The sequence below is a fragment of the Schistocerca serialis genome, chromosome 11 (genome assembly GCF_023864345.2).
Source record: "Schistocerca serialis cubense isolate TAMUIC-IGC-003099 chromosome 11, iqSchSeri2.2, whole genome shotgun sequence".
NCBI lineage: Eukaryota > Metazoa > Arthropoda > Insecta > Orthoptera > Acrididae > Schistocerca > Schistocerca serialis.
The window spans coordinates 132,147,645-132,162,302 of NC_064648.1; the positions used below are offsets into that span (position 1 = coordinate 132,147,645).

The window sequence follows — 14,658 nt, forward strand, 5'->3', positions numbered from 1 at the left end:
ACACGATACCACAGTTCATCAAGAGTAGTGACTGGCGTTCTGTCACGAGCCAGTTGCTCGGCCATCACTGATGAGACGTTTTCAGTTGGTGAGAGATCTGGAGAATGTGCTGGCCAGGGCAGCAGTCGAAGATTTTCTGTACCCAGAAAGGCCCGTACAGGACCTGCAACGTGCATTATCCTGCTCAAATGTAGGGTTTCGCAGGGATCGAATGAAGGGTAGAGCCACGGGTCGTAACACACCTGAAATGTAACGTCCACTGCTCAAAGTGCCGTCAATGTAAAAAAGAGGTGACCGAGACGTGTAAACAATGGCACCCCATACCATCACGCTGGGAGATATGCCAGTATGGCGATGACGGATACACGCTTCCAATGTGCATTCTCCGCGATGTCGCCAAACACAGATGCGACCACCTTGCTGCTGAAACACAACTTGGATTCATCCGAAAAAATGACGTTTTGCCATTCGTGCATCCAGGTTCATCATTGAGTACAGCATCGCAGGCACTGCTGTCTGTGATGCAGTGTCAAGGATAACTGCAGCCACGGTCTCCGAGCTGATAGTCCTTGCTGCTGGAATCGTCGTCGAACTGTTGGAGCAGATGGATGTCGTCTTGCAAACGTCCCCATCTGTTGACTCAGGGATCGAGACGTGGCTGCACGATCCGTTACAGCCGTGCAGATAAGATGCCTGTCATCTAGACTGCTAATGATACGAGGCCGTTGGGATCCAGCACGGCGTTCTGTATTACCCTCCTGAACCCACTGATTCCATATTCTGCTAACAGTCATTGGATCTCGACCAACGCGAGCAGCAATGTCGCGATACGATAAACCGCAATCGCGATAGGCTACAATCCCACCTTTATCAAAGTCGGAAACGTGATGGTACACATTTCTCCTCCTCACACGAGGCATCACAACAATGTTTCACCAGGCAACGCCGGTCAGGTGTTGATTATGTCTGAGAAATTGGTTGGAAACTTTCCTCATGTCAGCACGTTGTAGGTGTCGCCACCGGCGCCAACCTTGTGTGAATGCTGTGAAAAGATAATCATTTGCATATCACAGCATCTTCTTCCTGTCGGTTAAATTTCGCGTCTGTAGCACGTCATCTTCGTGGTGTAGCAATTTTAATGGCCAGTAGTGTACATGCACTGTGCATGTGTCTGACTAGCAGACATTCCTTACCAGGTGACACTGCTATCGGTGGATGGGTTTATACCAGTCTTAAGTCGTTGGCCATAGTGCTCAGGGTGGTCAGGGTAAATCTAGATGCTCAGGTGAGACTATTAATTGGTTCCAGTTCTAACAACCCTACCACAACAAAGGTCAAAATTTAATAATAATTGTGGTGTTGCTCACCCTGCTAAATACTGCATTTTCGGGCAACAACAAAGTTATATTATGTGGCACAGTTAATAAAGTCATTTCATGTAATAATGAATAAACTAGGCATTCATCTTTTCGTGTTTCCCACGCTGGTCTCGTTGTAAAATCATGACTCAATCGTCGAAAATCTAGGTGGTGATGATTCCAAGCTCAGATGCAAAGAGGCCTAGGTTTTATTCTGCTATATTCAAAAGTTTTATAGATGCGCTTCACAAACTATTCTTGAAGATTACACTTTTGCAGGACAAAGGTGATGTAAAAAAAGTAATCAGCACTCCAAATTTAAGTTACACTTCCTTTTTATTGCTTTTGTTGCAATATAACGTAACACACAAAACATCACTTCACAATACAAAACATACTTGAAAACATCTGCCTCACTGTTAAAGTTCACATTTTTATGAACTGGCTACAGTATGCGTCTTTCCAACATGACTTCCAAGACTTGACTTTCTCAAGGTCCGACTCTCTAACTAACTGCTAACCGCTTACGCGCCCAAAAATCACAGTTACAAGTACGTCAAAGATCATATTGACAAAAGCAAGAATACACATAAGAATAATATCATCGCAATATAAACATATTGATGTATCAAAATACCTCTGCATTAATGAAATCAAATCTGTATGTTGTCTCAGAAATATGTCACCTACTTTACAGAAACACAGTAGAATATTGCTGGTATCGAGAGGTTGAGTTGAGGTGCCGTAATGGTTACGTAATTCAAGTACCATTACACAGTCATGATGTACAGAATACCAGAATTATTTAACTAAGTCTCAGCCTAGTTAGAATGTGGACCAGTTCTGCAGTATAGGTGATACATGTACATTTTTGCTGGCCAGTGTGGCCGTGCGGTAAAAGGCGCTTCAGTCTGGAACCGCGTGACCGCTACGGTCGCAGGTTAGAATCCTGCCTCGGGCGTGGATGTGTGTGATGTCCTTAGGTTAGTTAGGTTTAATTAATTCTAAGTTCTAGGCGACTGATGAGCTCAGAAGTTAAGTCGCATAGTGCTCAGAGCCATTTGAACCATTTTTTTGTACATTTTTGAAAGTGGCCAAAACATGTCTCTACTTACGTGCTCAAGCATGGCCGTAAAAGGGAACTGAGAGTAAGTATGGGTCTGTTACTAAACAGTTTAGACAAAAAGAGAATAGAAGCTTTCAAAATGTGGTGCTACAGAAGAATGTTGAAGATAAGATCACGTAGCTAATGTTAAGGTACCGAACTGAACTGGGGACGGACGAAATTTGTGGCACAATTTGACCAAAGAGGGGATCAGTTGGTAGGACACATTCTGAGACAACAAGGGACTTCCGACTTAGCATTGCAGGGAAGCGTAGGAGGTAAAAATTGTAAAGGGAGACCGAGAGATGAATACAGTAAGCAGATTCAGAAGTTACTCAGATGCAATAGTTACTCAGAGATGAAGAAACTTTCACAGGATAGAGTAGCATGAAGAGCTGCGTCAAACCAATCTTCAGACTGAGGACCACAACTACAACAACAATGGCGGTAGAAGCTGAGCGATATGTTTTTGGATTGTACCATATTTAACTTTTAAGAAATCAAAATATCATATTTAACCTTACCTCTCAACAAGCTAAGTTTCCTGTAATGTTTAATTTAAATATGAGAAACCGATTACGTGTTTCTCAAAGAAAAAAACTATGAAATTCCGCTTCCTCGACACAGATCTTTTCTCAAAATTATGACTCCACAAAAGAACAAATAAATAATGCAGTGAACAGCACATTTCACATTGAAACTTCCTGGCAGATTAAAACTGTGTGCTGGACCGAGACTCGAACTCGGAACCTTTGCCTTTCGCGGGCAAGTGCTCTACCAAGTGAGCTACCCAAGCTCGACTCACGCCCCGTCCTCACAGCTTTACTTCTGCCAGTACCTCGCCTCCTACCTTCCTTGGAAGTCGTGCTTGGGTATCTCAGTTGGTAGAGCACTTGCCCGCCAAAGGCAAAGGTCCCAAGTTCGAGTCTCGGTCGGGCACACAGTTTTAATCTGCCAGGAAGTTTCATATCAGCGCACACTCCGCTGCAGACTGAAAATCTCATTCTGCAAACATTTCGCATTGTTTATAATAAGCTGTTGTCAAATCAACTGGTATTCAAAAAGAAGCTCAAAAATTCTAAATTGCATCGAGCTGGTCCTGTGTGTGGTAATGTCAAACCTGGACCCTTGACCCTACTTGCGATGTTGCCGAACTGTGCTTTACATTGTCTACTAGAATCGCTCAGTGATAGTAAACGAAAATGCAGTATCAGCGCAGCCTATAGTCACGACACACTCTGCTGTGAAATTTGTTGCCGTGCGACAACTGGTGCGACACTAACGCTTCAAGTGGTGCGAAAGCGCAGTCCCATGCATCGTCAGGGTAATATTTATTTTTCATCCTTTTTCTATGTGATGTGCGAAATATCTATTTTATAATGTTGCCTCCAAGTCTTTGTGTAATATCGGCAGCCGTGTTCTATTGCAAATTAAATGTAAAAAAAATCAAATCTTACTAATTCAGTGACATAAGCTACAACTTACACATGAAGAAATACCGGGTGTACATAAAGTCTGGGAACACTTTCATTCATTTATTGCACAAGAACCCAACATTGTACAGATATCATACATATGTCATACTGAAGAGAAACCCTAAAAGGTGTTTCATGTATACCGCCACATTAGTTCGGTAATTTGCCGATAGTCAGCGCTAGTCGCAAACTTGGTGAGTTCATGCGTGGAGCGAGCTTTCTGTGTGTTGTTCGGCAAAAACAAGTGTTCTACATTTGTTCAACGGACGTTTAGAACCAAGTACAGTAACAAGCCACCAACAAGGAAGCCTATTTACCACTGTCACAACAAATTTTAATTTCTTGTAGAACCTTAACATACATAGGATAAGCTGACATATCCATTCCATTAAATAAAAGAGACACCTACCACTATTGGCAAATGTAAATATAAGTTATGTACATTTAAGAACACTACGTCTCCATCCCATGTCAATATACAATGTGGGGACAATTGTGTAGGTACATGGTGAAAGACCCCTGAGTATGGTAAAGTTAAAATTTATTACAAAATGAAATGGCAATAACAACAGAATCGAAGACCAACTATAAGCTTCGGCAAAGACATTGGTTACGAATGCACAATAAAGTGTAGACAAGTGACCATAAAACATCATTCACTTTTTTGTACGTGATTTTGTTTCACTCTCTCGTATGTAGAAGTCTTGTTAAGATGTACTGCTCCGAGTATGATGAGCTATGGGTGTTTTGTATCATAGGTGTTTCTGAAGAAGAGAAGACTTAATAACAGTATTAAGTAATTTTATTAAAGTGTAACAGAACCAAGTTAAGAAGAGTACCTTCATATTTTATATCATCTTGAGAGGCACTTGTGTTCCCTGGAGTTGGCTGCCTGCATCTACAATTGAAGTGGAGGAAAAGAAGTCCACAGTCATATTTTGTAAAATTAACAGAAGGAGAAACTTTCAAAAGACAACAAATATAATTAAAATGTATACAGTGATGGACATAGAAAAGGGAATGCAAGGTAAAGTGAGTGAACAATAGCACAATTTCGTACGTGCAGAATTATCAATCAATTCCTTTAATTTTTCCTTTTAATTACATATTTTTTATTACAATACCGCTTCTTTGACAAATCTGTGACTAAGTAAGAGCGAATTTGACAGACAAATTTCCTCTTTTACACGGGTTTTTAAAAGTTTCATTCTCCATTCGAAGAAATTTGATGTAATCATCGGGTTCTAAGAGTAATATTTCTTTTAGTAGATATTCATCGGTAAATCACTATCTCACTTTAACTCATTCCCTGGACCATCGTCTTGTTTTCCTCTTCTTCTTTAAACACAGTGTGAAAATCAATCCCAGGACTGCTTTGTCTGCATTTGTGGCCATTCTCACTTCTGTCAAAATATTCACAAACGTGAACAGTGCCTGTTCCAAAGTGAGGTTAAACTGACAAACTTTGTGTGGGTACTGGCTCATTTGACGATTCTCCGGCTAGACGAGGCCTCATTTGACAAACGGGGTTGCCCGTTTACGGAAGCCTCTGTGCTATCAGCTAGCTGTGAGGGTGTTCTCCCACTGCAGCAATGGTAAACTCCTTTGCAATTAAGCTGTGCACCACTGGGTAATTTCCAAGAATGATTGCCTATTGAAGTCGGAGGGCTCCAAATGATACATATCGAACGTACGATAGTAAATCGATTATGGAAGTTTCGTGACGCGTCTTATGATCAATTATTTCTGATCGTCATTTTTATCAGTTTTCCGTTGTTTCTTCAGTTCGTGCACATTACATTCCCGCCATAATGATTCGTAATTTGATTGGGAAATCCACAAGGTTTTCTATTGATAGCGAGTGTAATGTGTGCCTCTTCTCACATTTCTTCTGCAGATTGTCTGACATGCAAAACTCTAATTCCGTGCACATCCAGGATATACAAATGTTTGAATTTTTGCCGCAAATATGGACTTCTGCCGGTCGAGGAAAGCAGGGACTGTGTTGACTGCGGTGCTGCGAAGTCTGTAAAACTTCATAAGAGAAGTGTGGGCACAGATTCCGTTGCAATTTCATTGCGGACTTTGCGGAAAGCGAACCAGCATCAGTAAACATACGTGGTTCGAGTCCTCCAAATCATTGATTCAGATGAGCGTAATGTCGTGCTGGATTCGAGATTATACGTTGCAAGCCACAGAAACTGGCTTATCGGCAAATACCGTATGTGACTATTTTGGGTTTTGCCGAGAAGTGTGTTACGTGATAGTGACAAATGACAATGTGCCAATTGGTGGACCAAATAAAATAGTAGAAGTAGACAAATGTCATATTGCTAGACGAAAGACCCAGAGAGGACGACCTTCTAAAAGTGAAGTAGATCATATTTGGGTTTTCGGTGGGATAGAAAGTGTGTCCTGCAAGTGTTTCGTTGTGAGGGTATTGTCCTGAGACAAGGCGACTTTAGTGAGTCTCATAAAACACTTCATACTATCTGGAACAAAAGTCCTGCCACACACTGAAAGCTGAAGGGTTCGACCACAAATTCGTGAGCCACTCTTTGGAGTTCGTCTCTTCGAATGACGCCAGTGTCCACACCCAGAATATAGAACGGCTGTGGATGTCTGTCAAGTCTACCATAAAAAGTACAGAGGGACGAGATGTACTTCTTCCAGTACCTGTACTTCCACAACTTGCGTTTGCAGGAAAATGTCGACGCACGTGACACTTTGCCGATATTCCTGCGCGATATTGGAAGAGTTTACCCCGGCTACGGGGAAAAAAGGAATTACCCCTGTACCTTATACATCACACGGACTGTTACGAGACGATAACACCGACGACGAGTAAGGTAAGTCGTCTCCTTTGAATTTACAAGTGCTTCTTTTGTGGTTGCTGTAGTGACAAATCGAAACATAACGCACGCCACGAGACTTCTATAATCGATTTACTATCGTACGTTCGATACATATCGTTTGGAAATCTCCAACTTCGATAGGCAATCATTCTTGGAAATTACCCACCACTGGGTGGGAGTCAGGGAGGGTGTCCTCAGCAAAGCCGGGGACTGGCGTTGGGCAGTCTCACTGCAGCCACAGTTCTTTTGTGCTGGCAGCAGGTGTCGGAATCAGACTGCCAGCATGTCAGAACGATGGTGAGCAGAGGTGCCGTTGAATTAACAGTTCTGTATGGCACCACTGGCTCAGGTGTAGTATCGACTATCTCTCTTGAGGCCCATAGACAATGTCTATGAGGAAGAGTTGGTATCTGTGAGTTGTGTCCTTACAAGGTCTTTGCTTTTATTAATATATATATTTGAAGACTTCAAATATGTCTGCTTGTGTCTGTATATGTGTGTGTGCGAGTGTATACCCGTCCTTTTTTCCCCCTAAGGTAAGTCTTTCCGCTCCCGAGATTGGAATGACTCCTTACCCTCTCCCTTAAAACCCACATCCTTTCGTCTTTCCCTCTCCTTCCCTCTTTCCTGATGAGGCAACAGTTTGTTGCGAAAGCTTGAATTTTGTGTGTATGTTTGTGTGTCTGTCGACCTGCCAGCACTTTCATTTGGTAAGTCACATCATCTTTGTTTTTAGATATATTTTTCCTACGTGGAATGTTTCCCTCTATTTTTTATATATATATATATATATATATATATATATATATATATATATATATGTGCACAGTGTTACACCGTCCGGGTTATTTGGATACTTCCCACTGACACCAACCTATCAGAACTCCAGAGATCAATATATCCTCTCTTCCTGTTACCTACCAGGCCTCAACCTCCGCTAATTTCAAGTTGCCGCCGCTCATACCTCACCTGTCATTCAACATCTTTGCCTCTGTACTTCCGCCTTGACTGACATCTCTGCCAAAACTCTTTGCCTTTACATATGTCTGCCTGTGTGTATATATGTGCAGATGGATATGTGTGTGTGCGCGAGTGTATACCTGCCCTTTTTTCCCCCCTAAGGTAAGTCTTTCCACTCCCGGGATTGGAATGACTCCTTACCCTCTCCCTTAAAATCCACATCCTTTCGTCTTTCCCTCTCCTTCCCTCTTTCCTGATGAAGCAACCATGGGTTGCGAAAGCTTGAAATTTGTGTGTGTGTTTGTGTGTGTTATTGTATCTATCAACATCATACCAACGCTTTTGGTTGGTAAGTTACAGCATCTTTGTTGGCCCCAAAGATAGGCACAAAGTTTGGGGATTGGTGGTAGTGTCGCGACAAGAGGTGGTCCCGAGGTCTGAGCAGAGCTGCTCAAGGATGCCTTACATTTTAATTATACTACTTGTCTTTTGAAAGCTTCTCCTTCTGTTAATTTTACAAAATATGACCGTGGACTTCTTTTCCTCCACTTCAACTGTAGATGCAGGCAGCCAACTCCAGGGAACACAAGTGCCTCTCAAGATGATATAAAATATGAAGGTACTCTTCTTAACTTGGTTCTGTTACACTTTAATAAAATTACTTAATACTGTTATTAAGTCTTCTCTTCTTCAGAAACACCTATGATACAAAGCACCCATAGCTCATCATACTCCGAGCAGTACATCTTAACAAAACTTCAACATACGAGAGAGTGAAACAAAATCACGTACAAAAAAGTGAATGATGTTTTATGGTCACTTGTCTACACTTTATTGTGCATTCGTAACTAATGTCTTTGCCAAAGCTTATAGTTGGTCTTCGATTCTGTTGTTATTGCTGTTTCATTTTTTAATAAATTTTAACTTTACCATACTCAGGAGTCTTTCACCATGTACCTACACAATTGTCCCCACATTGTATATTGACATGGGATGGAGACGTAGTGTTCTTAAATGTACATAACTTATATTTACATTTGCCAATAGTGGTAGATGCCCTTTATTTGTCGATGTCTCTTTCATTTAATGGAATGGATATGTCAGGTTATCCTACGTATGTTAAGGTTTTACAAGAAATTAAAATTTGTTGTGACAGTGGTAAATGGCCTTCCTTGTTGGCGGCTTCTTACTGCACTTGGTTCTAAACATCCGTTGAACAAATGTAGAACACTTGTTTTTGCCGAACAACACACATAAAGCTCGCTCCACACCTGAACTCACCAAGTTTGCGACTAGCGCTGACTATTGGCAAATTACTGAACTACGCTGTGGCAGTATACATGAGAAACCTTTTAGGGTTTCTCTTCAATATGACATATGTATGATATCTGTACAATGTTGGGTTATTGTGCGATAAATGAATGAAAGTGTTCCCGGACTTTATGTACACCCAGTATTTCTTCATGTGTAAGTTGTAGCTTATGTCACTGAATTAGTAAGATTTGAATTTTTTTTACATTTAATTTGCAATAGGTCACGGCTGCCTATATTACACAAAGACTTGGAGGCAACATAATAAAATAGATATTTCGCACATCACATAGAAAAAGGATGAAAAACAAATATTACCCTGACGATGCATGGGACTGCGCTTTCGCACCACTTGAAGCGTTAGTGTCGCACCAGTTCTCACACGGCAACAACTTTCGCAGCAGAGTGTGTCGTGACTATAGGTACTGGCAGAAGTAAAGGTGTGAGGACGGGGCGTGAGTCATGCTTGGGTAGCTCAGTTGGTAGAGCACTTGACCGCAAAAGGCAAAGGTCCCGAGTTCGAGTCTCGGCCTGGCACACAGTTTTAATCTGCCAGGAAGTTTCATACAACGTACCATTAAAGTGGAGGGACACATTCAGCAGTCAGCATCTTCAAATGAAATGGGATGCGTGTCAACATATCTTAACGTGTTACGTATGCTGGTGCAGTGACAAAGCCCACATATGGGTTTGTTTTTTCATATACACTGAATTCATCACATGTTGCATTCGCAGCATTGATGTGTGGAATACAGCAGGCTATATATGTGTAATATCTACTGTGGTGTAATTTGATAATGCACAAGCAGGCAAAAATAGCTAACTACTACATTATGAAATAACAGTTTATTTTCAAAATAAAACAACAGCCGACAATGGAAAATTAGTTTCCTCACAGAATTCACAGCAGCTATGGACCCCTGCATACACTGACTCTGGTATAGAGAAAGTTGGTTTTCATGTTGACGATTGTGCAAGTCTACTGAATTCCATGATGGGGACCAACTGGCTGCCAAGCATTCCACAGCAACATGCACAGTGGCCGTAACCTTGTCAAAGTGCTCACTTGATGCAAAGCTGTCATAAGATGCACAGCAGGTTTACAGGTTATGTCCCAAAAGGTTCGAGAATAATGTTTTTAAAGAAGTTTATTGCTTTTTTAATGAAAAATATCTTATCTATGCATCACTGTAACAGTTTCGTCCAGTCCACACAGGCTCCCTGGACAGTATCACTGGGAACGTCCTTAAGACTGGAAGACTGGTCATCGAAGCCTCTTTTTACCCCCCCCCCCCCCCCCCCCCCCCCGATATCTCGTGAGGATGCACCTTCAACCTTGTCTTTCATTCTCTGAAACAAAAAGAAGTCAGGGTGGTTGTTGTGTACATAGTTCCGCGTAGTCAGCGCGTACACAACTTTCCCACTAGAGCGCGCCCTGCTAAGCACAACAGCACAGGCGCAGCGCTCGTCCATCTCCGCACTACGAGATGGCGCTGTCTTAGAGACGGACCAAATTCTGCTTCTGCCGATCCGCGTATTAATATGTAACGCAGCCAGTGAGATTGCTGCTGACGCAGAACCTTTTCTCCTCGCGGATCACACTCTCGCAGTGATACCTGAACGCTCGAGGTATTATAACGAGTGTACAGACCTCCGATCAGTCAGTTTGCAGTAGTCTGTACCAGTCTATAGTCGAGTTTCAGTCTGCGCCTAATAAGATTACCACATTCCTGTACATAGCCATGAAGATAAATGTATACACACTTTGTCAAGTATCAGAGATATGTGAGAATAAGATTAACGTACCAAGACCAAAGGAACTTAAGATTGTCAATTGTAAACTGCATCCAGAATCAAGTTACGTAATATCGATACCTTATTATTATTTTAATAAATGTGAGTAAAAATTAATCAAGTTCTGTTTGAAGTTGGTCACCGTCAATCTGCTACTCTAAGCGTGCAAGTGGCATTTGTATCGTCTGACCTAACGCAGAAGATAAACACGCCACGATAAGACCATGAGACATATTGCTGACACTCGCCTACTTCGTTAGAGCGGCAAATCAAATAATCTGATGGTGTGTGTACCGAAGGTCTTACAGTATGCACACCACAGTGGTACAGTGCCTGAGGCAGTCCGTTCCTGATCAGAAACTCTTGTACAACAAGGGCAGTGTTGCTCGGTGCATTGCCGCGGTGCTAAATCCTGTTGTTTGTGATGTCTCTCACCTGAGCTTTTTACCCTATCCCACAATCGGGCGAGGATCTGAGTATGAAACTGGCCATTAACTTTTGTCCTCAAGGCAGAAATTCCCTGTGAATCATACCTTTGGTGTCAAAAACGACAATGAGCACCAGCTTCGCACCAGATTTGCTCGTGTGTGCCTTCTTCGGGTGAGGTGATATATCGAGCGCCACTCACTGCTTTGTCACTCAAAAACCCATGTCTTGTCACCTGTCCTAACTCCACCCAAAAAATTATTGTTACTTCCACAGAATTCCAATGATTTAATCGGCACTTCCGCACATGGACTTCCTTCTGTTCATCGGTCAGTTATTTGAGACCCTCTACCTGCACACCTTTCACATCCCTATTTCATCTCTCAAAATGTGATAAATGTTTTATTTCAGCATACTATAGTTCTCCGCTATCATTCTTACACTCAGGCATTGATCTCTGTTTAAAACTTTTTGCAGTTTCTCCAAATTTTTGTGAATTTTGGATGTTGATGGATACCCAAAGGGCTTGTTGTCATTGACATTTCCTTGGTCCTCATGTATCATCTAGTGTCAGTCATAAACTCTCAGCATTTTTTAAGGCAAAAGTAGAATGCATATCACTCCCCAATTAAGTGCTGCATCTCAAATCTTGGAATGTCACCAAGGAACACTGTATGTGAAACGTAGTCCTCACCCTGTCTCTGTAAGGAGGCAACTGAGCCAAGTCGCATTTGTTAGCCATAACACCTTACCACAGTTTCCACAGAAAACTACATCACTCTAGCCACTGTGGTTTGCTGGAGCATTTTACTTCCAGAGTTTGAACTATGTTAGCAGAACCAACCAATCAATGTACACGATGACAAGAGCCCTGCCCAGGGGCTCACGGTGTTGTAATGTAACTGACCTTTGATGGAGGTACTGTTGTACACAATACACAGATTTTGGATGTCACCCAACCCTGATCAGTTCCCATACATAAACAAATGCAAATATCGAAATTACTTTAATGCAATCTATAACAAAATTTAGCAAAATTGTTTGTAATGTAGACAGATGCCATATTTACCATTTTCAGTAAAAATAGTAAATAAAAACTTGATATAAAATAATATGAATTGTAATAAGAAACCACTACAATTGGTGGGAAGAAAAATTATAATTTAATTATGTTTAGAATGAACATTTTGTAAAATTAATCGTTAAGAACACTTATGGTGTAAATTTTTATTTAAAAGAAGGAACATGTATTAAATTTAAGTACAGAAGTTGAATTTATACTTTGTCATGGGCACCACATCTACATCTACATTTATACTCCGCAAGCCACTTAGCGGGAAGAACGACTGCCGGAAAGCCTCCGTGCACGCTCGAATCTCTCTAATTTTACATTCGTGATCTCCTGGGGAGGTATAGGTAGGGGGAAGCAATATATTCGATACCTCATCCAGAAACGCACCCTCTCGAAACTTGGACAGCAAGTTACACTGCAATGCAGAGCGCCTCTCTTGCAGAGTCTGCCACTCGAGTTTGTTAAACATCTCCGTAACGCTATCACGGTTACCAAATAACCCTGTGACGAAACGTCCCCCTTTTCTTTGGACCTTCTCTATCTCCTCTGTCAACCCGACACGGTACGGATCCCACACTGATGAGCAATACTCAAGTATAGGCCGAACAAGTGTTTTGTAAGCCACCTCCTTCGTTGATGGACTACATTTTCTAAGGACTCTCCCAATGAATCTCAACCTGGCACCCGCCTTACCGACAATTAATTTTATATGATCATTCCACTTCAAATCGTTACGTACGCATACTCCCAGATATTTTACAGAAGTAACTGCAACCAGTGTTTGTTCCGCTATCGTATAATCTTACAATAAAGGATACTTCTTTCTATGTATTCGCAATACATTACATTTGTCTTTGTTAAGGGTCAGTTGCCACTCCATGCACCAAGTGCCTATCCGCAGCAGATCTTCCTGCATTTCACTGCAATTTTCTAATGCTGCAGCTTCTCTGTATACTACAGCATCATCCGTGAAAAGCCGCACGGAACTTCCGACACTATCTACTAGGTCATTTATACATATTGTCAAAAGCAATGGTCCCATAACACTCCCCTGTGGTGCGCCAGAGGTTACTTTAACATCTGTAGACATCTCTCCATTGAGAACAACATACTGTGTTCTGTTTGCTGGGTGCATGTTTGCTATTTACATGACGATTTAACTGTAAATAAATAAAAATTTTACAGTCAATAATGAATTAAAACAATATTTACGCTTAGGTGGTTGCCTCTGCCAAACGAGTAAACTACGTACCTGCCACCAGGGTACACTGCAGGCCAGTAAAAGTACTGGCAGTTCAGTTCAGGTAGTTACGACAGAACACTATGTGAATAGGGTTTTGTGGAAGTTTAAAGCAATAAATGTGGAAGTGAATTTTAAAGTGCTATTTGAGTTTTATTTAACAATTATCCAGTTATACAACACAAAATTAGATGCTGTAATACTCAAAATAGACAGTACTCTTTACTTTTGTTTTCAGTAGTAAGCAGATGAGACCACTAATATTACAAGAGGACTGAACATACAAGTTAGCCGGCCGGAGTGGCCGAGCAGTTCTAGGCGCTACAGTTTGGAACCGTGCGACCACTACGGTCGCAGGTTCGAATCCTGCCTCGGGATGGATGTGTGTGATGTCCTTAGGTTAGTTAGGTTTAAGTAGTTCTAAGTTCTAGGGGGCTGACGACCTCAGCAGTTAAGTCCCATAGAGCTCAGAGCCATTTGAACCACACAAGTTACGTACTTTTGATAAGAATGTGACACATTATGTTCTAAAAAAAATTAAACCTGCAAATAAGCTTCACATTCTACCTGAAGCTGCTGTAAATAATTAATTTGGTGTGATTTGACTTTATAATGGAATTCCTCTTACAGCAGTAATAATTAGAATGGGGACGTTTCAGTGTGAAATTGTAAGATGCACGGCAAGTTTATAAAACTCATCTTCACTCTGTCGGTATGATATCTCTGGTGGTGAAACTTCCTGGCAGATTAAAACTGTGTGCCAGACCGAGACTCAAACTCGGGACCTTTGCCTTTCGCGGGCAAGTGCTTTACCACTGAGCTACCCAAGCATGACTCACGCCCCGTGGTGTAGGAAGGTAGGAGACGAGGTACTGGTAGAAGTAAATCTGTGAGGATGGGCCGTGAGTCGTGCTTGGGTAGCTCAGTTGGTAGAGCACTTGCCCGCAAAAGGCAAAGGTCCCGAGTTCGAGTCTCGGCCTGGCACACAGTTTTAATCTGCCAGGAAGTTTCATATCAGCGCACACTCCGCTGCAGAGTGAAAATCTCATTCTGGAATCTCTG

General features: G+C 41.8%; 1 protein-coding gene and 1 non-coding gene across 8 annotated transcripts in view; one reads left to right on the top strand and one right to left on the bottom strand.

The window, feature by feature from the left end:
• The window catches only part of LOC126426899 (zinc finger protein 664-like), a 290,556-nt gene that overhangs the window by 197,325 nt on the left and 78,573 nt on the right, over positions 1 to 14,658 (bottom strand). The window lies entirely within an intron of this gene.
• Trnal-caa (transfer RNA leucine (anticodon CAA)) lies at positions 14,507 to 14,581 on the top strand. Its single transcript has one exon. It is a non-coding gene; the product is annotated as a tRNA-Leu (tRNA).